Genomic DNA, 27448 nt, shown 5'->3' with positions numbered 1-27448 from the left:
GCGAGCGGGGGCCTCTCTTCATCGCGGTGCACGGGCCTCTCACTGTCGCGGCCTCTCTTGTTGCGGAGCACAGGCTCCAGACGCGTAGGCTCAGTAGTTGTGGCTCACGGGCTCAGTTGCTCCGTGGCATGTGGGATCTTCCCAGATCAGGGCTCGAACCCGTGTCCCCTGCATTGGCAGGCAGATTCTCAACCACTGCGCCACCAGGGAAGCCCCTGTATATTTCTTATTGTGTCACATATACCATTTTGCACATGCAAATATACTGAAGGTGGTGATGGAGGCAACAGGTAATTTGCTATTTTATAGCTTACAGTAGAATGTAAGAATATTCTTAATTTACCTAAAATATATTTTGACTTAAATTATGAACAAAATCTTAGCAATTCTTAAAATTCTAACTCGAGCCCTACCTCTGTTTGCCTGACAGCTTGACCCACAGAGACCTCCTCTTCCTTTGAATTCTGCAGTACTTACTGTCCCTATTATTATTTGGTAATTGTCATAAATTGCCTTATGCTGGAAATAACCTTCATTGTGTTTTTCTTTCACTGTCCCCACTTATACAATGTGATAGAGGACTTCTGTGTAATTACATGGTTTCATATTTATACCACACCTTATACCTTGTATCTTGCACATCAAATAGTAATTGGTTTATGAATACATAAAATGCTTTTCTTCTTGTTTCATGTGGAGTTCTGGCTGGATTGATGACTCCTGAAATCCTTTTCCTCTTTAAGTTTCCAAGATATTATAATTTCACAGGAGAGCATTTGTATGTTTTGATAAATGTTATTTAATTTAATTTTCTAGAAAAGCATTTAACCTTGAAATTAGATTAAATTGTACACAAATAAATGACAAATTTTACATTTATTGTCTTGTCATATTGGATGGGAATCAACTTATGAATTTACAGGTACTCCTTCTCTGGAATAAGATATTTTAGAATACATTAATCAGATTCTGGCCCCTTAATACTAGTACAAACCATCTCCCTAATGTGACTTCCTCTGTCAGTAGTTCCATGATCTGGTAAATCTACTACATCAATTTTTAAATGTTTAGCCCTCACTCCTCCCGCCCCCCAAAAAAAGGACACAGAAAAAAAGTCTCACATAGTAACCCATAGTTACTATGTGGAAAATTAACCTTTAATACACACTTATTTTAATGACAAGAGAGACAAAAAGAAAGGAAAAGAAAAAGATGGGAAGAAAGGAAAGATTGAATGAAGACTAGATTGGAGGAAGGAAGGAAGGAAAGAAGGGCTGTTAAAGGAAAAATTTATTCATGACACTTGTTAGAGGCATACTTTATTCAGGGGACTATCAGGATAGGTGTAGGGGCCATTGTAATGGGGTTTTGCAGTGAGGGAGAGAGATTGGGCTCAACTTTGAATACAGCAAGGAAGAGTGCGAACTTATAGCCAAGGGGCTGGGAGTGGGGTTGGAGTGTGCAGTGGATAGAAAATTAATTAAGAGGAAATATCAAGGGCAAGGGGAGGATTCTGGCAAAAGAGATAAAAAAGGATTCTTGCTGAAGGCAGGGCAGGGTGATCAACTATCATCTAGGGGGTGGTGGAGGATGAGGAATCTGGTCAGATATCAAGGGTGGTCAGATATCCAGGGTAGGGGATTCTGGCTAAACTGACATAGCAGAATTTCTGTTAATAAAACTGGGCAATAGAGGGGTGAACACAGAAGTCTAAAAGTTGAGACCTCATTGCAAAGAGCTCAGAAGAGGATGATTAGATTCTGGTTGAGAGAATCTTTGTCACAGGAAAAAAGGAAGGAATACAAATGTAATTATGAAACTTCTTTACAAATGAGGTGTATAACCTTCCCAGATGATTCTGGAAAAGAAAAAAAAAGTCCAAATTAAGCAGTTTTAAATTTGAGGGTGTTTGTAGCACCATGATGTTGTGATTTTTGTTTTGCTAGCAAAAATTCCCAATGAACTTGCACCTGCAAAATTGCATACTGCAAAACACATTCAGCATGCCATTCTGTGTGCACAAAAGATCAGGATACACATTTAAGTAATTTTAAGGATTAAAGATATTATCATTAATTTATTATTAATATTATAAGTGTCTTGAAAGGCATAAAAAATCTGACTTGAAATTCTGGTAGCTGGAAAAGTACTATATGCATGTTGCTTCTTTTTTTTTTTTTAATAGACTTTCTATCAGTTATTTCTGTCAGCACACTTGCTTTCCAAAATTGAAAACAAAATTCATAAGTCAAGGTTTCTCATGGAGTTTTATTTACCAGTAGAATATAGCTTATTTTACTCAGTATAAAACATTTATCTCTAGTAGGAACTACGCTAAAGACATTTCCATGATCCTGGAGTCTGTCTTTTATAATAGCTCAGACACTTTGGGAGCAGGGAGCTATTATATTATTGATTCTTTACCAAGTTTCCTGGAAGTTTTAGCATATAGAAGCCCTGGCCTCAGGATTAAAAGTGGATTATATGTTCTGTTGTTTGCACTTTTATTTAACTCACCCCGTTAATCGGTCGGTTATCAGGAGAATAGCACCAAACTCACAGTAGACATAAAGTTTTGCTTTTCCCAAAGTCCGTGAAACTGGCCTAGCTGGTCTGAATATTTATGGAATATTACAATATCCCTCTGGATTCTGATTCTATTTTTTCCTAATTCTTCAGTAGCTAATATAATTTTTTTGCATAGCAGAGGAAGATTAATATCAGATGTGCTGAATATTTTAAATACAGTAGTATCCAATATTTTTGCATATGTATGTTTCCTTTCCTGCATTTGTTTTCAAGTGTTCTTCCTTTCCAATGCACTGAAATTGTTATTTCTATTTGTGAAATATATGATAATCATATGGCACTGTGTTATTTTATCCATTGATCCCTGGTATAAGTGCTGTCAAAATTTAGCATAAAACAGTGAAAGCTCTGCCTTGCTGGGGCACAGATGGAAATGAATTTTTATTATAAGGAAATAGGAAGACAAACCTCGCTTTTGGTTTGGGATGACTATGTATAATATATGGAATTAGTAGGGCGTTTGCCTTTGTTATATATGATAGTATGCTTAGTCACTGCCAGAATAGAAAGTGAGAGATTTTTGTTTCTAATTCTGTCTTTGGTAAAATCTAATGATATAATCAAACAGAATTATGCTCCCATAGAGATTTCTGTTGCCTTCTGGTCTAATGCGTTTTGTAAGATTTCAGAGATTTTTTTTTTAGACAAATTTCAGGGTGGTGGTTTCTTAAAAGCAACTGTTAAGGACGATATTGTCTATGTTAGGACCATATTGTCTGTCCTGGTTTGACTTTGTGCTCATTTATCCTCTCTTGAAATAGCCTAAGCAGTGTACACACACACACACACACACACACATGCAAATAAACAAAGGATGAGGGAAAATCTTTGATAGTGTAATGCACGTGGGTAGGTATCATGAGTTGACCTGTATTTTCCCCAAAATTCATATGTGGAGGTCCTAACCTTCAGCACCTCAAAATGTGACCTTATTTGGAGATAAGATCTTAACAGAGGTCATTAGAATGGGCCTCTTTTGGGTTCCTGGACCCAATTTCAACACTGGGGAAGGGGGTTCCCTCCACCTACAAGCAATTCTTTGGACACCAGCAGGGTGTCCTACAATTCAATTCAATTCTGACACTATCTACTGGAGATACTGTCAGATCCCACAGGTTAGGGGTTCGTTCCTACAAGGCTGTCCCCTCTCCCCCTATGTCAGAAGCCAGTCACAAGCCCATCTTGTCACTGTGCTTCTGACTGCCCAGCTATAGATGGGGATTCCCACAAGCCCCTCCTCAGACTTCAGGTGCTACGCCCAAGTCCAGGTCGCTACCTGTACTTCTGACCAACTGTCTATAAATCAGAGGTTTCTATGATTCCCTCCTTCCGTAGGTTTGATTAATTTGCTAGAGAAGCTCACAGAACTTAGAGAAACATTTTATTTACTAGATCACAGGTTTATTATAAAAGGATATAACTTAGGAACAGCCAGATGGAAGAGACGTACAGGGCAAGGTATGGGGAAAGGGGGCAGAGCTTCCATGTCCTCTCCTGAGCATGACACTCTTCCAAAGTCTTCTGACCTGGAAAGCATTCTAAAGAGGGCAAAGGTTACTTATTTCCAACTATGGACAAGCATACCCATGTGTCCAGATCTCTTGGTTTTTCCTGAGAAGGCAGAAATCTAGATTTTTTTATTCGAAACCTCCCAATTAATGCTTTTTTAAGCTATGAAATCTAAAGAAAACTTGTGTGTGCCCTTGTTTTGGACTGGTGGCTCCAATTTGCCATCTTATGCAACCCATGCTTGAGACCCTTCTTCCCAACACCCCCCAAATTCATGATTTCACCACTGTGTACTTCCAAAGTCTGTGAAATTAGTAATGCATGCATAAACTTACTGAGAGTTTAGTCAGCTGGTCCTAAAATCAATGAAACCTTCTTGAACTTTTCCCATGTGGCAGGTATAAGTTCATACAAATACCCGTGCTCATAATGAAAGCGAAGGAAAGGCTAAGGAGGTAATAGCACTTAACCAGCAAACATGATTTCTACAATGTTCTCATTGTCTTCTTATTCATAAAAGGTTTTGGAAGTTTACCTTATGAATGCCAAAGATTTGATGTTCCCAGATCCTTAAACTGTCATTAAGATATTTTAGGTTATAATGGTTAGAAATGTGAGGGATGGGAGCAGCATTGAGATCATCAGGATACTATGAAAACTGAATAATAATGTCACATTATATAAATCATGTGTGAATCACCTGTAAGACTGAAGGTCTTAATAGAACTTTAAGACATTCTTAAGTCACTGTCTGTCTACCCTCAGAACATCTCTGCTATCCATCCATCTTTTGTTCGTGTCTCTACAACGGCAGTCATGCAGTCATGTAATGAAACATACAAATTATGACTTAAAAGCCTTTTTTTGGAAGTCACATTACACAGTATCTTTATAACACAGCAAACTCTAGCATATATATGTATATATTATCTATATCTATAACTTAGAGGAGTGACTGGCACACATAATAAATATTAGTTATGTTTATTATGAATATACTCATCTTTTTAAAGGATATGTTTGATTTGCTAATTTGTCCCTTATTCCCCTTTTGAGTATAATCATATAGTGAATTATAGTGAATCAAACTAGTGAAAACTAGCTAGTTAAATAATGGAGATTTAATTGTTGGGTTTCTCTGTTTGTTTTGTTTGTTTTTTAACTTACTATTAAAGACCTTTACATCCATCTTCTTTAGCTTAAGAACTTTTGGATGTAACCATGATTAATGATCTACAATGAAATAGTAGCCAATATCTAAAAACATCTGCACTTGAGCCATCTGTTCATGCCTAAATACCAGATGCTATATATGTTGAAAATTCATATTTACTGAAATTGCCTTAATACTTGTACTTGCCTACTTAAACACTACAGCTAACAAAACACAGACTAGAAATGTTCTTGAGTCATGGATGAATTAAACTAATTTTATTATCTCTCTCAGAACGTTGAGCATAATGACCTGGCAGGTAATAGAGGAATGTAATGGAACTTTATCTAAGCACTTATAGGTTTGTGGCTGGTGAAAATAATTGGGTTCTGAGATTAGGTAATTTTTTTCCTCAACAGAGAACAACAGAGAAGACTCTGTATTACCAGTAGCCATGGAACTCATGAGAACCCTGATAAATGTTCTCGGCATGTTGATAGGCATTCTGTGGGAGAAGGAAAAGGTAGAGTATTAGACGTATTATAAATTCAGAAGACTCTTTATCACAAAAATGACGAGTATTACTATAGGAAATAAAAATAGCTTCTTAAACCCCCCAATTTTCCCACATATATTTGATCTCAGGGTTCATTTTTCCCCTAGTTTCCTGAATAGCTGTCCTAAGCAACTGGCTCCTATGGGGTTGATCTCAGGGCATCTATATCTTATTGCTTAAATTTTAAATGTCTGTTTTGCCCTTACATTTGAAAATCTTCTACATAGATAATGAAACTGGGGGAGAAAAAGCAGAAACTATGGAAGAGAAATATATTGGATAATGACTTCTTTGTTGGCATTGTACACAAGAAAGATAACTAACTCTCCACATAAAAGAATTTGAATTTGAAAGATTCTCAGGAGAACTCTCTGTCAAAATAGATTATACTGAGCATCTGTCATCGTTCCTTGAAACTTGAGATTTATTTCTTTAGTTAGAGAGCTAGCTCCAATTAATCTTTAAATCCCTTAGAAAGATACTGATTAATGAATATTACACCTTAGAATGCCTCTCTGAAAAGACTGGTGGCCTCAATAATATAAGAAAGCAAATTTATACTCAACAGAGTGATACATGAAAAAATGTTATTGATAACTATGTAACTATATATATGTGTTTTTGTTGTTATTGTTGTTTTATATTGGAGGCAGGCAAAAGTTCATCTGTTCCAGCTTTATCTCCTGGATTTTAAATAAAGTTAAATTGTATTACCTGAAGTATAGCTTAACCTTTGCAAGGCTCTGGTACAATAACCTCCAAACTATGGCCCAAGACATAGGTTGAACAGCACTCTTTCGTCTCCCAGTTTACTGTGTGTGTGTACACACATATGTGTCATTATGAGCAGGTACACACTAATACTTTTCTAAATACTTCAGGTTCAAGGATTTTTATTAAATAAAACAAAAAAAGTGAGACAAAATATCCTGAAGAAATTTAGAAATATTTCATTTTAAAATAGCAATAGCAAGAAATAAACTTGAATATCTTATTTCAATCCTTAAGGGCTAAAAATAAAGAAGGACAATAAATAAACCTGCTAACTTGTATACATTGAACACCATGTTCAAAAAAAGCCAGGGAAAGCCACCACTACTCTATGCATTTTCCTCAACCATGGCACATATTTTGACATCTTATCTCCTCCCAAGATATTTTGCTTCCAGCTGGATAGAGAACAAAACAGCATATGACCAGGAAAATGATTCTTTAGCCTTTCTTAAATTGTGTGGCTGAGAAAGAAAAAGTTCAAATATTTGACTTTTGTGTCTCCAGAAAAAGATTTTTTCCCAAATTGAAAGATTTATGAATAAAATGAAATACAGATTATTTTTGTTTTTACGATTTATTTTGCTACCTAATAAAATAAATACTACTGAAAGCATGAATGCACATTACTGTTTTATGTAGCTGTTTCTTTTAGGAAAATAAAAGCTCTAAAAACCTACGTTTCTCGATGGTAACACAGTAAATTTCCTTTCTATCATTAACACGTAAAGTGAAACTCTTAGCAATAATTCTGTCTTTATCTGTCTGTCCAGTCACTGTGATGGCAGGTGAACTAAACACACCATTTGTTTTCTGAACTTAACACACCATCTGTTTTCAGGAAAATGATGTCTTCCGTGCAACAAACTGACTCAAACTCTGCTTTCCTGCTGTCTTAATGTGTTTGCATTTGTACAAAAATCTCCATTAGTGTGCTTGCTTTTGATATTTCAAGTGCCAGATTTTAGACATTTATAAATTGACCAAAACTAAAAACATTTCATCATGTAGAGTAGGACACAGATAAAGATTATAGAAACCTGATTTTAAAATACTCTATTGTAATACCAGATATATGGTGCTGATATTTATATATCAAGGGAGTGCATCACTGAGATATTCCAGGGGAAATGACAGTGCCAGGGTGAGAAAAATCTTATTCATATCAAAGAAAGAATATGTTACTTCAGATGTCAAAACTTGTATGGCATTGTCATCAACTATGAAGTGTCAGTAACCAATCTGAGATATTGCACTGAAAAATGAGATATCTTCTTTGGTGATTTTTATAAGATTTAAATATGTCTTTGGTAAAGAAATCAGTCCCTTCAGAGGGCACAAATGTTTAGGCACAAGTACAGGAAACATTGATAATCACCCCAATACACAGGCATGGGTGCTTCTGTGAGAACTTATTTTTCTGTTTGTCCTGGTAAGTTTATCTTAGGCAGTCTATCAAAGTGTCTTAAAATTCAATCATAGAATTTTCTAAGCAAACCCCAAAAAGTTTATCTGCTGTGACTTCATAGTAACAGTGACATGAAGAGTTGGTTTTTTTTTTCTTTTTTAGCTACAGAGAGATAATCTCATTGGTGAAAGAGAAAAAGGAGTGGTAGTCACATACTAAAGCATATATGTATATGAATCATAATCACATCATTACAACAACCTCTCTGGTCACAGTTTCCATTTTTACACTTTGAGAATATTTGGGGGAAGCCAACCTTGTAATACTGCCCTTGTAGTCCAAAACAAGAATGCATCTACAACTATCTTTTTCTCGAGATTTCAACCTGGAGTTGCCTACCTGACAACAGATTATCCCCCTTAACCATTTGAAGGTTTAAAGGGACAAATTAAACGATGTGTCTGGAGACTTTGGGTTCTATTTTCTTTTTAAATTTTATTCTTACTCTTTCTGTAGCAGTTAGTAATCAGATATCACAAACTTGTAGACAAATGACTGAATTCAGCCCTCACAAGTTTTTGTCTTGACCTCCAGTAAATTCTTTAAAATAAGCTATTTTCAGTTCAGCATTCTTTCATTCTTTAATCTAATAATTTTAAAGCTATAGAAGTCTTGTATAGTAAAATACCTACATATAGCATTAAGTTAAAAATACAGACTTGGTGTGAGGCAGATTGATGTTCAAGTTCAAATTCTTATTTAGAATCTGAGGGTTGTTTGCAAAGTACTTAACACTTGAATCCCCAGTTTCCTTATAAAAATGAGTATAATGATAATTCTAGCTTATATATTTAAAGAAATTCAAATTTAGAAGAACAATAAAATTCTCTGCATAATACACTCAGAACCCAATCAATATTAGTAATCCTGATAGAAGTAAATACTTATAGTGTTTACTGAGTGCCATTTGTTATTCTTTGTGCTTTATTTATAATGATTTGTTATATTCTAACTATGACTTTATGAGGCTTGTGCTATCATCATCTCCAAAATGCAGATTAAAATCTAAAGTACAGATTCATTAGGTCACTGTGGAAAGCCACACATCTAATACACATTAGAACTCGAATTGTAACTAGTTCTATAGAATTTTAACCAGTTTATAGACCTTTGGCTCAATACTTCAACCATTATATCACATGCCTCTCCACTCTTGTGCCTACTCATCAACTACTTTTATTTTCTCTATTACTACCTAGAAGTAACAGAATCTGTGGAAATGTTAGAAGTTGTCATTAATAACAATGTATGATCCCCGTTTAAAAAGAGGTTAAAATCTAGTGGGAAGACAAATGATAAAATACAGTGGAAACAAAATGAAATATTAGATTGGATTTGACTAATAATAGCTACAAAAATGAAATTATTTGTCAGTATTTCTGAATATTACAAGAAAAGTGTGGGTTCTAGCCAAGAATTTATCCATAGAAAGGAATGGAATATTATATAGAGGGGTTTCAGAGTGCAGTTATGACAAAAAATGAAGTTACTTTCTTGTACCTTACCAAATTAGATCATCCAATAAACCACTTACATATGCATTATACATTTACTCCTGACAAAAAGCTCTATGATGAGGAAACTAAGATTTAAAAGATTCAGTACCACGCCTATGGTCAAACAGGTTTTAAGTTATTAAGTCAGAAATTGAGGCAGAGAGCTATTCCAACAGCCTCAGTGACAAAACTGAGACCTTAAATTAACTAGTCCTTGGGGAGATAAAAGGAAAGACAAAATTCCAAAAAAAAAAAAAACTTGGAGGAAGAATTATTAGTACATGTTGTATGAATATAGGAGATGGGCCACATGACTTTAATGACTTTTCACAATGGTCTTAGATACTTTCATTGCCCCCAGGATTTAGAAAACCACTAATCTGAAACTACTGCACATGTGGCTGCTAGCAACTGTGAGAAAAGTATTAGAAAGCAGACACACAAGTTTAGGTGTTGTCTAAAGGTTTGGGGCTTTAGACTGCAAAGAGATGCCTATGTTCTTTGCTAGTAACCAATTGGAAAGAAGGTAGTACGGGCACTATTTATGGCAAGATGAGCACATTTTTCCAACTTGTGTAAACATATCTTTAAAAAACAGCTAATCTAAGGCAGTTGGATGAATTTTTTTAAGTTGGAAGGAACTTAATTATCTGGTAATCCATCTCGTCTATGCTTATTTAAGGAAACCAAAGCACAGATATGACATACACCATGTCCAAGGTCACAGGTGTGACCTCTTTAATTAATGACAGACTCAAGGCTAGGATTAAGGTCTTCCCTTCCTCATCACGTACTTTGCCGCCTTTGCAGTTTGATCATCCACAGTATTCAGTCTTGTAAAGTTGCCTCAAAGTTTAGATAGACCCTTTTTTTAATTTATGTTTTTTTCTTTGGAGTATAATTGCTTTACAATGTTGTGTTAGTTTCTGCTGTAAAGTGAATCAGCCGTATGTATACATCTGTCCCCTCCCTCTCGGACCTCTCTCCTCACCCATCCCACCCATCTAGATCAATTTCCATCTGGACTGTTTGACATGTAGGATTGATTCAGGCTGTGTAGGACTCTGCTGCGCTTATAATTAGCACATTAAAACTGGGCAGTGATTATTCTGGAGATTTGATGTAAATCCAAAAGCAGCAGCTGTAGGAGTTTCTGGCTGTAACTCAGAAGATCAGGAAGGAACAGTGACTCAGGTAAAGTGGATTTTTAGCATAGCTTTCACTGCTTACCTGCTTGGTCGCCTATGGAGACAAGACCCTAGAGAACTGTTAATTGCTTACTTGCCAGGAAAATGAATGAATGTGTGTTTATGCACTTTATCTTATAATTGAAACCCTGTGAGTCATCATAGTTTGTTTATTGTTATTTGGGTAATGGTTCTTATCAATATGCAATCAACTATGTGGTAAAATATTTGAGCATTAATATACAATATGTACATTTGTCTTTATTTTGACTACATTGGTCATTGTCTTTCTCCTAAAGTAATTATTTCAGACTCATAGTTGACATATTAGCAGACAAGTGGAACTTTGCACTTGAGCTTACTGATATCAAGAGCTATATTTAACATGAGATAGATTGACCGGTCTGGAAGTTTGTCTTTTTCTGAACCAAAATTCTTACTTTAAGATTTTTTCCCCTTTTCCATCACTTCTACTTTTCCTTTTTCTGCCGTATGTTTATTCAAAGCAGAATTAAGAATGCTTTTCTGTTGGTTGGTATTCACTTTCAAACATTTCCTCTATGTTTACGACAGAAAATATCTAAAATGAAGTGCAATAGTGTTAATTGTCATTATAAAGTCGCTTAGGACTGGAGAGACTGATTCATATCATGAGAACTAACATGATAATTTAGTTGTTCCTAAATCTTAGCTTGCCCAGGGCAGTTCTATTTTATACACTTTGCTCCAGCATAATTATTTACAGTTCTCAATTTTATTCTCATCATTTGGAAAATAATTTTTAAGGGCTCTCTAAATTTATGTAACTTAACAAGGGACCAGAGGGGACCTCTATTGATGGTGCCAAAATATCCAAAGAATTGTCACAGCTTGGTTCACATTGATTTTTTCTCCTTGTTTAATTGCTTCAAAATATCCTCAGTTGTGTTTTCAGTACTCTGTTGTCTCCCCTATCTGCAGCAAAAATTCCCACAGCAAAATAAAAATATAAGTTGCCAACTTTTTACAAAAAATGCTTTAAAAAATAAATTTGATATAATTTTAATGGAGCCTACAAAAGAGGTTCTATAGCCAATCGGTATTTTTATGACTTTGCTAATATCAGTTCTCTACTCTCAAGCTTCTGCCTCAGTGATTCTGTGATACTGTTTTGAATGAAAAATAAGTGGATGAATCTAAATCTCTAACTGTAGCTTTTATCATTTTCCCAGTGTTTTCCTGAATTTTCAATAACACACTAGACATTTCTACTTAGATGAACAACTAGAACATTAAATTGAATATGCCTGGTAAAACTGATCCTCTACTGTAGTAAGATGATTTTGATACCCCTACCTAAGGTCTGTTTGCCCTGCCATGGACCCACCCCCTGTTAATGGGAGTTTTATGATGATAGGCTCACGGATGTGCCCCCCTTCTCTAGAGAATTGCTCTTATGGAATAACTACAGTGAGCGTTACGCTCTTGAGCACCCAACCCCACCCCTATCGGGCCAAGGCCAGATTTTATGAGGCTACATCATATCCTTCTCCTTCCCTTTCCTGCTGCCTTTACTCCAATACAATGTTTTCTGAAAGAGCACTGCTTTAGTAAATCACACGACCCTCAATCTCTAACTCTGACTCTGCCTTAAGGATACCCAACCTGAGATGTCAATCCCCTCTCGGCCCCACCATTCTCTGGATGACAATAGGCTCAAAACCCAGATAAATTTTAGACTCACTCTTTTTCTCTTTTTGAACCTTACCTCAAATAAGTCATCAAATCTTCATGCTTCACTTTTATTTGTTAATTTCTTTGTTTATTCATCTTTATTTATCTGTACTTTTTGTTATCAGTTCTGGTTGCTTTTTTTTTTTAGAGGTAAAATTACTTTTCTTTTTATCTTATTTTATTTTTTTTAACATCTTTATTGGAGTATAATTGCTTTACAATGGTGTGCTAGTTTCTGCTTTATAACAGAGTGAATCAGTTATACATATACATATGTTCCCATATCTCTTCCCTCTTGCATCTCCTTCCCCCCCACCCTCCCTATCCCATCTTCCCTATCCCACCCCTCTAAGTGGTCACAAAGCACCAAGCTGATCTCCCTGTGCTATGCGGCTGCTACCCACTAGCTAACTATTTTACGTTTGGTAATGTATATATGTCAATGCCGCTCTCTCCCTTTGTCACAGCTTACCCTTCCCCCTCCCCATATCCTCTAGTCCATTCTCTCATAGGTCTGTGTCTTTATTCCTGTCTTGCCCCTAGGTTCTTCATGACCTTTTTTTTTTCTTAGATTCCATATATATGGGTTAGCATATGGTATCTGTTTTTCTCTTTCTGACTTACTTCACTCTGTATGACAGACTCTAGGTCCATCCACCTCACTACAAATAACACAATTTCATTTCTTTTTATGGCTGAGTAATATTCCATTGTATATATGTGCCACATCTTTATCCATTCATCTGTCGATGGACATTTAGGTTGCTTCCATGTCCTGGCTATTGTAAATAGAGCTGCAATGAACGTTTTGGTACATGACTCTTTTTGAATTATGGTTTTCTCAGAGTATATGCCCAGTAGTGGGATTGCTGGGTCGTATGGTAGTTCTTTTTATAGTTTTTTAAGGAACCTCCATACTGTTCTCCATAGTGGCTATATCAATTTACATTCCCACCAACAGTGCAAGAGGGTTCCCTTTTCTCCACACCCTCTGCAGCATTTACTGTTCGTAGATTTTTTGATGGTGGCCATTCTGACCATTGTGAGATGATATCTCATTGTAGTTTTGATTTCCATTTCTCTAGTGATTAATGATGTTGAGCATTCTTTCATGTGTTTGTTGGCAATCTGTATATCTTCTTTGGAGAAATATCTATTTAGATCTTCTGCCCATTTTTGGATTGGGTTGTTTGTTTTTTTGATACTGAGCTGCACGAGCTGCTTGTAAATTTTGGAGATTAGTCCTTTGTCAGTTGCTTGATTTGCAAATATTTTCTCCCATTCTGAGGGTTGTCTTTTCGTCTTCTTTATGGTTTCCTTTGCTGTGCAAAAGCTTTTAAGTATCATTAGGTCCCATTTTTTTGGTTTTATTTCCATTTCTCTAGGAGGTGGGTCAAAAAGGATCTTGCTGTGATTTATGTCATGGAGTGTTCTGCCTGTGTTTTCCTCTTAAGAGTTTGATACTCTCTGGCCTTACATTTAGATCTTTAATCCATTTTGAGTTAATTTTTGTGTATGGTGTTAGGGAGTGTTCTAATTTCATACTTTTACATGTACCTGTCCAGTTTTCCCAGCACCACTTATTGAAGAGGCTGTCTTTTCTCCAGTGTATATTCTTGCCTCCTTTATCAAAGATAAGGGGACCATATGTGCATAGGTTTATCTCTGGGCTCTCTGTCCTGTTCCATTGATCTATAGTTCTGTTTTTGTGCCAGTACCATACTGTCTTATTACTGCAGCTTTGTAGTATACTCTGAAGACAGGGAGCCTGATTCCTCCAGCTCCGTTTTTCTTTCTCAAGATTGCTTTGGGTATTTGGGGTCTTCTGTGTTTCCATACAAATTGTGAATTTTTTTGTTCTAGTTCTGTGAAAAATTCCAGTGGTAGTTTGATAGGGATTGCATTGAATCTGTAGATTGCTTTGGGTAGTAGAGTCATTTTCACAATGTTGATTCTTCCAATCCAACAACATGGTATATCCCTCCATCTATTTGTATCATCTTTAATTTCTTTCACCAGTGTCTTATAATTTTCTGCATACAGGTCTTTTTTCTCCTTTGGTAGGTTGATTCCTAGATATTTTATTCTTTTTGTTGCAGTGGTAAATGGGAGTGTTTTCTTAATTTCACTTTCAGATTTTTCATCATTAGTGTATAGGAATGCTAGAGATTTCTGTGCACTAATTTGGTATCCTGCAACTTAACCAAATTCATTGATTAGCTCTAGTAGTTTTCTGGTGGCATCTTTAGGATTCTCCATGAATAGTATCATGTCATCTGCAAACAGTGACAGTTTTACTTCTTCTTTTCCAATTTGTATTCCTTTTATTTCTTTTTCTTCTCTGATTGCCGTGGCTAGGACTTCCAAAACTATGTTGAATAATAGTGGTGAGAGTGGACATCCTTGTCTTCTTCCTGATCTTAGAGGAAATGCTTTCAGTTTTTCACCATTGAGAATGATGTTTGCTGTGGGTTTGTTGTATATGGGCTTTATTATGTTGAGGTAGGTTCCCTCTATGCCCACTTTCTGGAGACTTTTTATCATAAATGGGTGTTGAATTTTGTCGAAAGATTTCTCTGCATCTATTGAGATGATCATATGGTTTTTCTCCTTCAATTTGTTAATATAGTGTATCACATTGATTGATTTGCGTATATTGAAGAATCCTTGCATTCCTGGGCTAAACCCCACTTGATCATGGTGTATGATCCTTTTAATGTGCTGTTGTATTCTGTTTGCTAGTATTTTGTTGAGGATTTTTGCGTCTATGTTCATCAGTAATATTGGCCTGTAGTATTCTTTCTTTGTGACATCTTTGTCGGTTTTGGTACAGGGTGATGGTTACCTTGTAGAATGAGTTTGGGAGTGACCCTCCGTCTGGTATATTTTGGAAGAGTTTGAGAAGGGTAGGTGTTAGCTCTTCTCTAAATGTTTGATAGAATTTGCCTGTGAAACCATCTGGTCCTGGGCTTTTCTTTGTTAGAAGATTTTTAATCACAGTTTCAATTTCAGTGCTTGTGATTGGACTGTTCATATTTTCTATTTCTTCCTGGTTCAGTCTCGGAAGGTTGTGCATTTCTAAGAATTTGTCCATTTCTTCCAGCTTGTCCATTTTATTGGCATAGAGTTGCTTGTAGTAGTCTCTTAGGATGCTTTCTACTTCTGCCATGTCTGTTGTAACTTCTCCTTTTTCATTGCTAATTTTATTGATTTGAGTCCTCTCCCTCTTTTTCTTGATGAGTCTGGCTAATGGTTTATCAATTTTGTTTATCTTCTCAAAGAACCAGCTTTTAATTTTATTGATCTTTGCTATTGTTTTCTTTGTTTCTATTTCATTTATTTCTGCTCAGATCTTTATGATTTATTTCCTTCTGCTAACTTTGGGGGTTTTTTTGTTCTTCTTTCTGTAGTTCCTTTAGGTGTAACGTTAGATTGTTTATTTGAGATTTTTCTTGTTTCTTGAGGTAGGCTTGTATAGCTATAAACTTCCCTCTTAGTACTGCTTTTGCTGCATCCCATAGGTTTTGGATGGTCATGTTTTCATTGTCATTTGTCTCTAGGTATTTTTTGATTTCCTCTTTGATTTCTTCAGTGATCTCTTGGTTATTTAGTGACATATTGTTTAGTCTCAATGTGTTTGTGTTTTTTACGTTTTTTCCCCTGTAATACATTTGTAATCTCATAGTGTTGTTGTCAGAAAAGATGCTTGATATGATTTCAATTTTCTTAAGTTTACTGAGGCTTAATTTGTGACCCAAGATGTGATCTATTATGGAGAATGTTCTGTGCACACTTGAGAAGAAAGTGTAATCTGCAGTTTTTCAATGGAATGTCCAATAAATATTAATTAAATCGATCTGGTCTATTTTGTCATTTAAAGCTTCTGTTTCCTTATTTATTTTCATTTTGGATGATCTGTCCATTGGTGTAAGTGAGGTTTTAAAGTCCCCCATTATTATTGTGTTACTGTCGATTTCCTCTTTTATAGCTGTTAGCAGTTGCCTTATGTATTGAGGTGCTCCTATGTTGGGTGCATATATTTTTATAATTGTTATATCTTCTTCTTGGATTGATCCCTTGATCATTATGTAGTGTCCTTCCTTGTCTCTTGTAACATTCTTTATTTTAAAGTCTATTTTATCTGATATGAGTATTGCTACTCCAGTTTTCTTTTGATTTCCATTTGCATGGAATATCTTTTTCCATCCCCTCACTTTCAGTCTGTATGTGTCCCTAGGTCTGAAGTGGGTCTCTTTTAGACAGCATATAGATGGGTCTTATTTTTGTATCCATTCAGCAAGCCTGTGTCTTTTGGTTGGAGCATTTAATGCATTCACATTTAAGGTAATTATCGATATGTATGTTCCTATGACCATTTTCTTAATTGTTCTGGGTTTTTTTTTTTTGTAGATCCTTTTCTTCTCTTGTGTATCCCACTTGGAGAAGTTCCTTTAACATTTGTTGTAGAGCTGGTTTGGTGGAGCTGAATTCTCTTAGCATTTGTTTGTCTGTAAAGCTTTTGATTTCGCCATGGAATCTGAGTGATATCCTTGCCAGGTAGAGTAATCTTTGTGGTAGGTTCTTCCCTTTCATCACTTTAAGTATATCATGCCACTCCCTTCTGGCTTGTAGAGTTTCTGCTGAGAAATCAGCTGTTAACCTTATGGGAGTTCCCTTGTATGTTATTTGTCGTTTTTCCCTTGCTGCTTTCAATAATTTTTCTTTGAGTTTAACTTTTGCCCATTTGATTACTATGTGTCTCAGCGTGTTTCTCCTTGGGTTTATCCTATATGGGACTTTCTGCACTTCCTGGACTTGGGTGGCTATTTCCTTTCCCATGTTAGGGAAGTTTTCGACTATAATCTCTTCAAATATTTTCTCTGGTCCTTTCTCTCTCTCTTCTCCTTCTGGGACCCCTATAATGCGAATGTTGTTACGTTTAATGTTGTCCCAGAGGTCTCTTAGGCTGTCTTCATTTCTTTTCATTCCTTTTTCTTTATTCTGTTCCGCAGCAGTGAATTCCACCATTCTGTCTTCCAGGTCACTTATCCGTTCTTCTGCCTCAGTTATTCTGCTATTGATTCCTTCTAGTGTAGTTTTCATTTCAGTTATTGTGTTGTTCATCTATGTTTGTTTGTTCTTTAATTCTTTTAGGTCTTTGTTAAACATTTCTTGCATCTTCTCGATCTTTGCCTCCATTCTTTTTCTTAGGTCCTGGATCATCTTCACTATCATTATTCTGAATTCTTTTTCTGGAAGGTTGCCTATCTCCACTTCGTTTAGTTGTTTTTGTGGGGTCTTATCTTGTTCCTTCATCTGATACATAGTCCTCTGCCATTTAATATTGTCTATATTTCTGTGAATGTGGTTTTTGTTCCATAGGCTGCAGGATTGTAGTTCTTCTTGCTTCTGCTGTCTGCCCTCTGGTGGATGAGGCTATCTAAGAGGCTTGTGCAAGTTTCCTGATGGGAGGGACTGGTGCTTGGTAGAGCTGCCTGTTGTTCTGGTGGGCAGAGCTCAGTAAAACTTTAATCTGCTTGACTGCTGATGGGTGGGGCTGGGTTCCCTCCCTGTTGGTTGTTTGGCCTGAGGCAAGCCAACACTGGAGACTACCTGGGCTCTTTGTTGGGGCTAATGGCGGACTCTGGGAGGTCTCACACCAAGGAGTACTTCCCAGAACTTCTCCTGCCAGTGTCCTTGTCCCCACGGTGAGCCACACCCACCCACCCCCGCCTCTGCGGGAGACCCTCCATCACTAGCAGGTAGATCTGGTTCAGTCTCCCCTGGGGTCACTGCTCCTTCCCCTGTGTTCCGATGGGCACACTACTTTGTGTTTGCCTTCCAAGAGTGGAGTCTCTGTTTCCCCAAGTCCTGTCAAAGTCCTGCAATCAAATCCCACTAGCCTTCAAAGCCTGATTCTCTAGGAATTCCTCCTCGCATTGCCAGACCCCCAGGTTGGGAAGCCTGACATGGGGCTCAGAACCTTCACTCCAGTGGGTGGACTTCTGTGGTATAAGTGCTCTCCAGTCTGTGAGTCACCCAACCAGGAGTTATGGGATTTGATTTTACTGTGATTGCACCCCTCCTACCATCTCATTGTGGCTTCTCCTTTGTCTTTGGATGTGGGGTATCTTTTTTGGTGAGTTCCAGTTTCTTCCTGTTGATGATTGTCCAGCAGCTAGTTGTGATTCTGGTGTTCTCACAAGAGGGAGTGAGAGCACGTCCTTCTACTTCGCCATCTTGGTTCAGGGCCAGAAAACATTCTTATATAAATGTTTATTGATACATCATGGCGTTATTCTTTCCATGGACATTATTTATGTTTCTAAAAAATTCTAAGTGTTCTCATTTTAGTGTTCAGTGTTGAGCATAGTATTGGTTCTTTATTTCTAGCAGTTAGAACATTTTTTAAACTTCAACATCCAATTTCATTGTTTTTTTATAATACATTCTTGTTTTTATTTCATCTTGAGTGATCTATTTTTCAGCCCCCACATAGGTCCTCTAATTGGGTAGAATATCTTATTATTTAACCTGTTTCCTCTTTGTGAGTGTGTGCTTAAGCAATGTTGCTTTCATTATTTCCTTTTAATAATATCCTTTCTTTCTCTAGGTCTTTTCTGAATCTAAAAAAGCTATAAAGCTTTTTGCTTTAGCTAACTAAATTTATAGTTGACATACTGATGTTTTAATTCTGAGTTCTGCTACACGTGAAGGAAAATAATAATAATTGCATTTCACATTTGGATGGCACTTTAGGATTTCAAAATATTTTTCCCGACACCTTCAAAACAATCTGGATAGATATGTCTATAACTTATACCCTTTCTCTTATTGTTTTACCAGTGTCATAAGCAAGGACCAGAAAGACTAGGTGACATTTCCATGGCCTGGTATAGTTCAAGTGAGATATTATTACTCCACCTCCAGTGTGTTTTCCTTTCAACCAAATCTGACAGCTTTTAAAAATATATACAATATGCAAAGACTTTGATATATTTGGACTAGATGCATGTCAAGGTTGCTTCCAACCATAAGATTACATATTTACAATTGCATCTAGAGAAAATGAGAAAAATATGCCAGAAATTATTATTATTAAAATTGTTTTCTTTTTTTCCCTTTGTCTTTCCTGTTTTCCTCCTCTATTCATCTCCTTTTCTCCTCACCCAAGAAGCAGGGGAGAAAACTATGAACATCAGGGAGTCACACTCTGCATGATCACACCCTGCACACTGCCATACTTCCACACTTTCTTTCAGCCCTGGGTGCCCAGATTTAAATGACAGCCATGATGTTTTTGGTATATTGATGGGAAAGTTTGTGGGAATTTGGGTCTGCTTTTCTGTAGTAATTGTAACATCTATAGGGTGCAGTACACTGGAATCCAGGGCATGATTTCTCTACTATATTTGGATCTTAGACCTTAGGCTATGCTTACCGTTTTCTAACTGTTAGGATATAGCAACTTATTTCATTTGTAATAGTTTGGGATAATAGAACATGTGGCAGCACGGAGCTCTTCTCTTTTGCACATATAAGAGAAAGGTCATAAAGCCATTCAGGTGGTATAGATAAAATTCAATTTACCCGGTTTTTAGACTCAGTTATTTCCAGAATATAAATAATAAGGAAAACATTTGTGTTGACCTCCACAAATGCATCACCATGTAAGATAATATCATTGCTCATGTGCATGGATTTATAGACAGTTTCTCTTTTTTGTAATTTTTAAATTAATATATTTTCTCTGCTTTTGTTTTCTTCACATGAACAAGTGTAGATGAATAAGCCAATGAGTTTTTGAGTGATAATAAACAGAAAACACAGATGGCAAAATTGACACAAAGCTTAGAGCTATTATAAATTGAATAGCATAGGTCAAACTCTTTTAAACTAAAGTATTTTGTTCCCAATAAAATTTCAATCATTTCCAACAGAGCAAGTTCCAATGCCATTTGTACTGTGCCAGTTCTACTGAAAAATACATTTCAATGCCACAATTACTGTTTGGCAATGCTTAAGAAATATCTACATTGACTTTTTAAAATTTGAGAATGAGAAGCAGTTTTGCAACAACTTGGAATTTTTATGTTAATGAAAAATTACATAGATCTGACTTTATTATTGGGCCATAGTCAGATTATAGTTATGACCATATCTATAATTTTTCTCTGTAGATTTCTCTAACAAGAAGACTGTTGGGTAAGCTGTTAAGTGTATAATAAATTTAAATCTCCCCTATTCAATATATATAGGCCAAAAGAGATCACCCTGAACTCATGAAGTAGCCATATTTTAAAGAAAGTATGAGAAGTGCATAATATAGAAGAAAGATTTTAACAGTGTTTGTCATGACCAATCAGTAACTAGAAAAATGAGGTGACTGCATGTACCAATTTGATCAGCAATATTATAGTTCTTGATTATCAGTATTGTGTGCTAACTGACCGTGAGAGGTGAGTAGGCATGGAAACCTCAGACATATTCTGCTTCTAGGTCAAAGAGACCTTGACAAATCAGAGGCAAACAAAAAAAGGCACCAGGACATTGATTTATGATTTACCTTTTCTGAACAAAGATCCTGATGATGTTTTACTGTCTCTCTAAAATCTAAGGCAGTAATCCTGAGATCAAAGCAAAATTTCTCTAGCTAGCCCTTTTGCAGAGCAAAAATGTAAAAATTTAAGAGCAGATTGGATATGTTTTTACTCTATCATACTTGACTAATTGGTCAACACTGTTAATTACTTCACAGAAATTTATGAAACAAACCTGGAAATTTCTTGAAGCAAGTTTTACAAAGCTGAAAAACATTGTCAAATAATTAATGGCCAGTACAATCTCAACCCATCAGTACAAACTCAGACCATCAGAAAGATGGATACATAAATTCCTTATTATTCTGCCACATAGGACATTGTTATCTAGGCTTGACTAACAGCTTGGCCATGATTGAAGACCTAGTGCTGAGTCTGACAGCAGCTTGGCTATGATTGAAGACCCAGGGCTGTCTCTTAACCAGCCGCCAAACCAAACTTTCCTACGTGACAGATAAGTTGCAGTTCTACCCCATTCTTTTTCTGCTCTGTGATTTCAAAATTATCTTCTTCCATCTATTAACTTCTGTCTAGATCCTAACTATATTCCCCTAATTTTTTATATTTTGATAAAGAGCAGTGGTATGCCATTTCAAAGTTTACTTAATGTATATACATCCATTAACTTATCAGACTTTGTGAACATGGGTAAGGAAAATATTATTATTAGTTCCTTTTTATAGCTGAACAAAATCCATGTTCATGGAGAGTAGAAATGTTCAATGAAATCACATAGATGGTAGGTGGTAGAACTACAACACAAATCTATGGCAACTGGGTCCAATTCTCATTTTCTTTTCATTGTACCATTAATTTTCCTAGCAAAAAGTGTGGCTCTCTTGTACTTGACAATATATTAAGAATTATATTTCCCAAGACTCTAAAATAAGAATAGTTTGATTAATCAGAGAATGTTTTATTTTCTAGGATTTAACACCAATTTTTAGCGAATGTAGGGACCGAAAGTTTATATATTTAATATAATTTGTTGCTATTAACACCGATATCTTTAACTGCTATGGAAAGCACAGCTCAGCACAGAACCTGCAATTGGCTTTTGGTATTATGGCCTTTTCAAAATATTTACTCTTTTCATACATTTAAATCATGTTACCACTTTACCACTTTTACCTAAGTAAATTAAAAAGGAGTATTTGGGAAAAATAACATGACTGAAGAGAAACACCATTAAAGTCTTCAGATTCAGTATATATTAGAGAAGGAAGAAACAAGGACCTGAAGGACAATATAACTGAAAATGAAATTGGCAGCTGAAGCTGAAAGGAAAAATGAACTAAGAAGGGACAAATTAGCAGGTGGAGCTGCGTGCCGTTTTGTCATTAACTATTGTGATTCGCAGAGCTCCCTTGGTATTTGTCTCAGGAAAACAGCTACTTTGGGCATTCAGTCAGTTAAACTGTTCAGGATATAAACAAAGTACTGAGAGGAGACAAGGATTGAAGCTGAGCCATTTTAAGGTTACTATTCATACATGCTCCCTTAACCCATGTCATCCTTTCCTCAGGGCCTACATAAATCTGAATGGAATTAGTAAGTTCAACAAAGAAAATTGCACCCATATGCCCTTTAGTCTCCTAGACTTCTGAATATGTTTTTGGACACATTTTGGAGAATTATGCTAATACTTTTGAACAGTATGAAGGTGGTTGCTGAAGGTGATTTTCCTCTTGGCAACTGCTTTATCAGGTCAAAGTCTAAAACAAGGTCAAGCATGAGAAGAGGGGGTGGAGTGGGCAAGGGGAGGTCTGGTTAGTTACTTGGCAGAGAATCAGGAGGCAGAAAGGGGAAATTTTCTTTTTAGCATTCTTCAGAGGACCACACAAATAATCCTTCTCATTAAAATATTTTCAAATGGTTTGATTTTTCACAAATTTTTCCAGCTGTTCCACGGTCTTCTAAAAGAATATGCTTGACTAGCATAAGATGATAGATATTATTTACTTGAATTCTACGCTATAAACATTTTTTATAAGAACTATAAAAAGAAATGATTCTATTTGAGCTAAGTCAAATATGAGTCTATAATTTCAAAAATATATACAGTTGTACATTGGGGAAAATGTGCTGTTATGTGCTGAAAATTGCACCTGTGACGATCTAGAACTTTGGTGGCTTCGTACTATTCTAAATTTCTACCTTTCTTGGATATACAGCACGAGGTATCCATAGTGAATTATGGCTTGAAAATATTATTTCTTGCTGGTAACATATGTACAGATTTTGATTTTTGAAAAGTATTGAAAACTACAAATTACAGTCACACCATATAAATAGAACATTACAAATACACATCTGAACTGCATTACCATTCACACCTCATACCTAAAGTTAATAATATTAAGCAATACTAAATCACCCAATTCTGAATCTGTCTAAAGAAATTAAAAGGACTTTGCATTTTTTCTCAGTTTTTCTTTTCTGTGTCAAAGACACAATAGCTTTCAATTAGCTTTGTGGTTTCAGCCCTTAAAGGTGAGCCTGGAAATGTTTGCATTTCTAACATGAGAATTAGCGATAAAATAAAGGATTAGATGATAAACTCCTCCTCTCTGTATTCTTGATAATTCTTTACTAATCTGTTCTGTACTTTGCTCTTATTCCCTGAGGATATAAAGCTACTTGACATTGCTTAAAGCAGCACTCTCAAGCCTACTTTATTTCCTGCTCCTTTGCAATGATTCATCTCTTACTTCATTATGTAATGGCTTTTATGTGTTTCCGTTCTACTCCAGTTTTAAAATTGTATGCAATGTACACTGTTTTTAAAGAACGTTAATAAGTGTGACAAATTATGGATTCCTTTGTGAAAGAGTTTATAAAATATGTGTTAGAAAAGGTTGAACAGGCTTCCTGACTCCAGATATCTCAGAGTCTATAATGTACAAATGAGTGATATGATCTCCAAGAGAAAGATGTAGCATGCCAGTGTGTGAATCATTCATTGGAATTTCTGGATAATTAAAAGCAGGAAATGAGAAGCCTCATCCTGGGATTTATAGGCCAGCTATTTTGTTGTTGTTTACACTTAATCTAACAGAATCAAAGACACCTTGCTCTCTGAATATGTTTTGGTCAGGTAAAATGTATTTGTAAAACAAAGTAGATTCTAAGTACGTAGTTGCTAAGAGAGTTGATCTTAAAAGTTCTCCTTACAATAAAAAAACTGTAAATAAGTGTGGTAATGGATGGTAACTAGACTTACTGTGGTGATCATTTTGCAGTATATACAAACATCGAATCATGTTGTTCTGAGAAATGTGCAGCATTACAGATCAATTCGACAAATACAAAGAGGGCTTACACAATTTGTTTTCTCAAGGCAGTCCAGTAAAGACATGAGCTGTAAATAACACTTTAGGTAGTATACATAACACCTGGTTCCAAAATCTTAATTTCATGATAATACATAATTTTCAGTAGGATTTGTAAGGTGTTAGTAAGTTCGATGACCCTAGAATTTTATAAATTTGTCATTGTTAATAACGAGAAATTGCAACCTATCATTTTTGGTGTATTGTTTTAATTATTTTGAAAAGTATTTTGCTTGAAAAGTTTACACAGATAAGTTTTTTTTTTTTAAACAGTGTATCACTGTAGTAATTGTTTTGTTTTCAAAGTAGAGGCAAAGAAAGTAAAATGGTAAAGTGTGATTTTTCATATACAATTTTATTTTCCCCAAACAATTTCTATCTGTAAATTACATGAAATATGTTGTATAGGCTACAACACTCACTTTCTAGATCTCAGCCTGGGACTCTACCCCTAGGTGGAGCTCTGGTTTCTTGCTGAGCCAGGAATTACTTACTACTATTTGATACACGGGGAACACCACAAAGGAAAGAAAAATCACTAGAATGAATGAATAACTGAAGAAAAGGTAGTCTAAGGAACTCTAAGCTATTAACATTTTCATATTACATCACTGAGACACTCAACTGATTATTATAAATACATTTCTAGTATATTTCTCCTGTGTTTTTATAGAAGACCTTTAACAGAGGGACTGATGTAAGACTATCTTTTCTCTAATCTTTTACTTCAGGGTACTCTATTGAAAAAACCTATCCTGAAACACATAAAAACAACATTCTAAAAAACTAAATATGATATAGGTGAAAACTGAATAAAGAAATGTAAATCTAAAATTGATTCTAATATTGAATGTTGCGTTGTGCATGTTATTTCTATTAACATTAAAATCATCTGTAATTGTTTTGTTAGAGATAGATGTATAATATATCTGTAATGCTATATTAGATAGTTAAATATTTATTATGTTAGTAGCATCTATTAGATATGTGTGATAGATGTATTAGATCTATTAGATATATATGGATATACTTTAAGATATGTTTATATTTATATAAAATATAAATGTAAACTAAGGATTTTTAAAATTTTTATTTGACTCCATTAAAACAAAATTGGTGTCTTAGGATTTTGATACTATAAGAGTAGTCAAAAGATTAGCACTGGCATCACCTGGCAGATTTTTAGGAATGCAGAATGCCCACCTCAGACCTACTGAATCAGAATCTACAACTGAATAATTCCCCAGGTCATCTATGCAAATTAAATATTTTCTCAGCTTTTTTGAAGTATTACCAACAAAATTTACCAAAGTCTAGTCTATCAGGTTTTTTTTATATGTGTTTGTGACTTTTGTCCAAAGTAATAATTACTTGTCTGTCTAAAAATTCCTTGTGCTACCAAGTTGCGTGTATTAATTCTAGTCCTTTTGTATCAATACAGTCCAATTTACTACTAACTGTGTGTAATTAGACCACATTTTCTAATATATTCTACTGGAATATAAGCTCCCTGAGGACAAACTTAGTCATACTAGTTTATTGAGTATTCCCAGTGTGGTAATCAGGAAAAACAAAAAAAAAACTAAGGTGGGGGAGTAGCAGAATCCAAGGATAACAGAAGAGAAAAATGAAATAAACCATCAGAAAAAGAAAGGGTACAAAAAAGAGACTTAGAAGATTGATCTTGGAGAGAGTCCTTAAACTGCTAAACGTAAATGTACATACATTTTATATGTGCCTACACCCTCAACAGTAGGTGAATGTGAGCTCCTGCAAGAGTTAATTGAGTTTGTTCACACACGCAAAAATACCACAGAGGAGTAAACAGAGATTTCAGAGAAGGAGGGGATAATTTCTAGGTAATCAGAAACAGCTAATCGTAGTTGTTCATTCATATTATTCTATCATTGCACAACTACTTTAAAACCCATACTATCTACCACCTTGCTAAAGATGACAAATGTGGGGCTCTGCCATTCCAGGTGTTATTGTCTTGCAGGACAGTACAGCTTCTTCTTTTTTTTTAATAATTTATTTATTTAATTTATTTATTTATTTATTTATTTATTTATTTATTTATTTATTTATTTATTTTTGGCGGGGTTGGGTCTTCGTTGCTGCGCATGGACTTTCTCTAGTTGTGGAGAGAGGGGGCTACTCTTCATTGCGTTGCGCGGGCTTCTCATTGTGGTGGCTTCTCTTGCTGTGGAGCATGGGCTCTAGGCCCGCGGGCTTCAGTAGTTGTGGCATGTGGTCTCAGTAGTTGTGGCTCGCGGGCTTTAGAGCGCAGGCTCAGTAGTTGTGGCAAACGGGCTTAGTTGCTCTGCAGCATGTGGGATCTTCCTGGACCAGGGCTCGAACCCGTGTCCCCTGCATCGGCAGCCAGTTTCTTAACCACTGCGCCACCAGGGAAGTCCCCAGTACAGCTTCTTAAGACAGACGTGATTTTAAAATGAAGAAATGGATGTTTTGAGAGTGGAAAAACAGATGGTTATGACATTTTAGAAGGAAAGAAAAGGAAACAATTGCATTATACAAGAGCACTTTAGATGTTCCCACATATTGTGGGCTGTGTTCTGAATAGTTTGGTTAAATATGGGTAAATCATGTGTCAGTCCTTCCAGGAAGCTTGAAACAAACATTGGCTATTCCTTTGTTCAATCAAATATTACTGAAAAATATAATCAAAATGTAACCCTTCTTCTCATCACACAATGAAGCAGAGCCCATAGTAAAAGTCCATTTGCTTACAGGTATGAAACTACAGTAAAGTTAATATTTGACTGTGTATGGTTTGTTACCAGTCATTTGAAATTCAGTCCAAACTTCACCTGAGGATTACTAAAAAAGTCAAAGCCTCCCACACTGTCTGAAGGTGAAAGTGTTACAATTTTGGTCTTAGAGAGAAGACAGAATTACTGATGCACCAAATATGCAGAACTGTGGCAAAATTCCTGTTTAATTTTTTCCATGTTCAAACTATGCATTGTTTATGATGCTCAATTTATGATTCACATTTTTAGATGGTGGCTCAGAGCAGGGTAAAATGAAGCAAAGGATAGTCAATGTCTATT

General features: G+C 35.8%; 1 long non-coding RNA gene across 1 annotated transcript in view; it reads right to left on the bottom strand.

Moving 5' to 3' along the window:
• Positions 1-16705, bottom strand: part of LOC309622634 — a 442022-nt gene extending 425317 nt beyond the window's left edge. The window contains exon 1 of the long non-coding RNA XR_014241049.1: positions 33-16705. This is a non-coding gene — a long non-coding RNA (uncharacterized lncRNA). The remainder of the gene's footprint in view (positions 1-32) is intronic.
• Between the last annotated feature and the right edge of the window lie 10743 nt (positions 16706-27448).

Source organism: Balaenoptera borealis, assembly GCF_965194805.1.
Source record: "Balaenoptera borealis genome assembly, chromosome: 2".
In the NCBI taxonomy this organism is placed as follows: Eukaryota; Metazoa; Chordata; class Mammalia; order Artiodactyla; family Balaenopteridae; genus Balaenoptera; species Balaenoptera borealis.
This window is presented reverse-complemented; position numbering and strand designations above follow the sequence as displayed.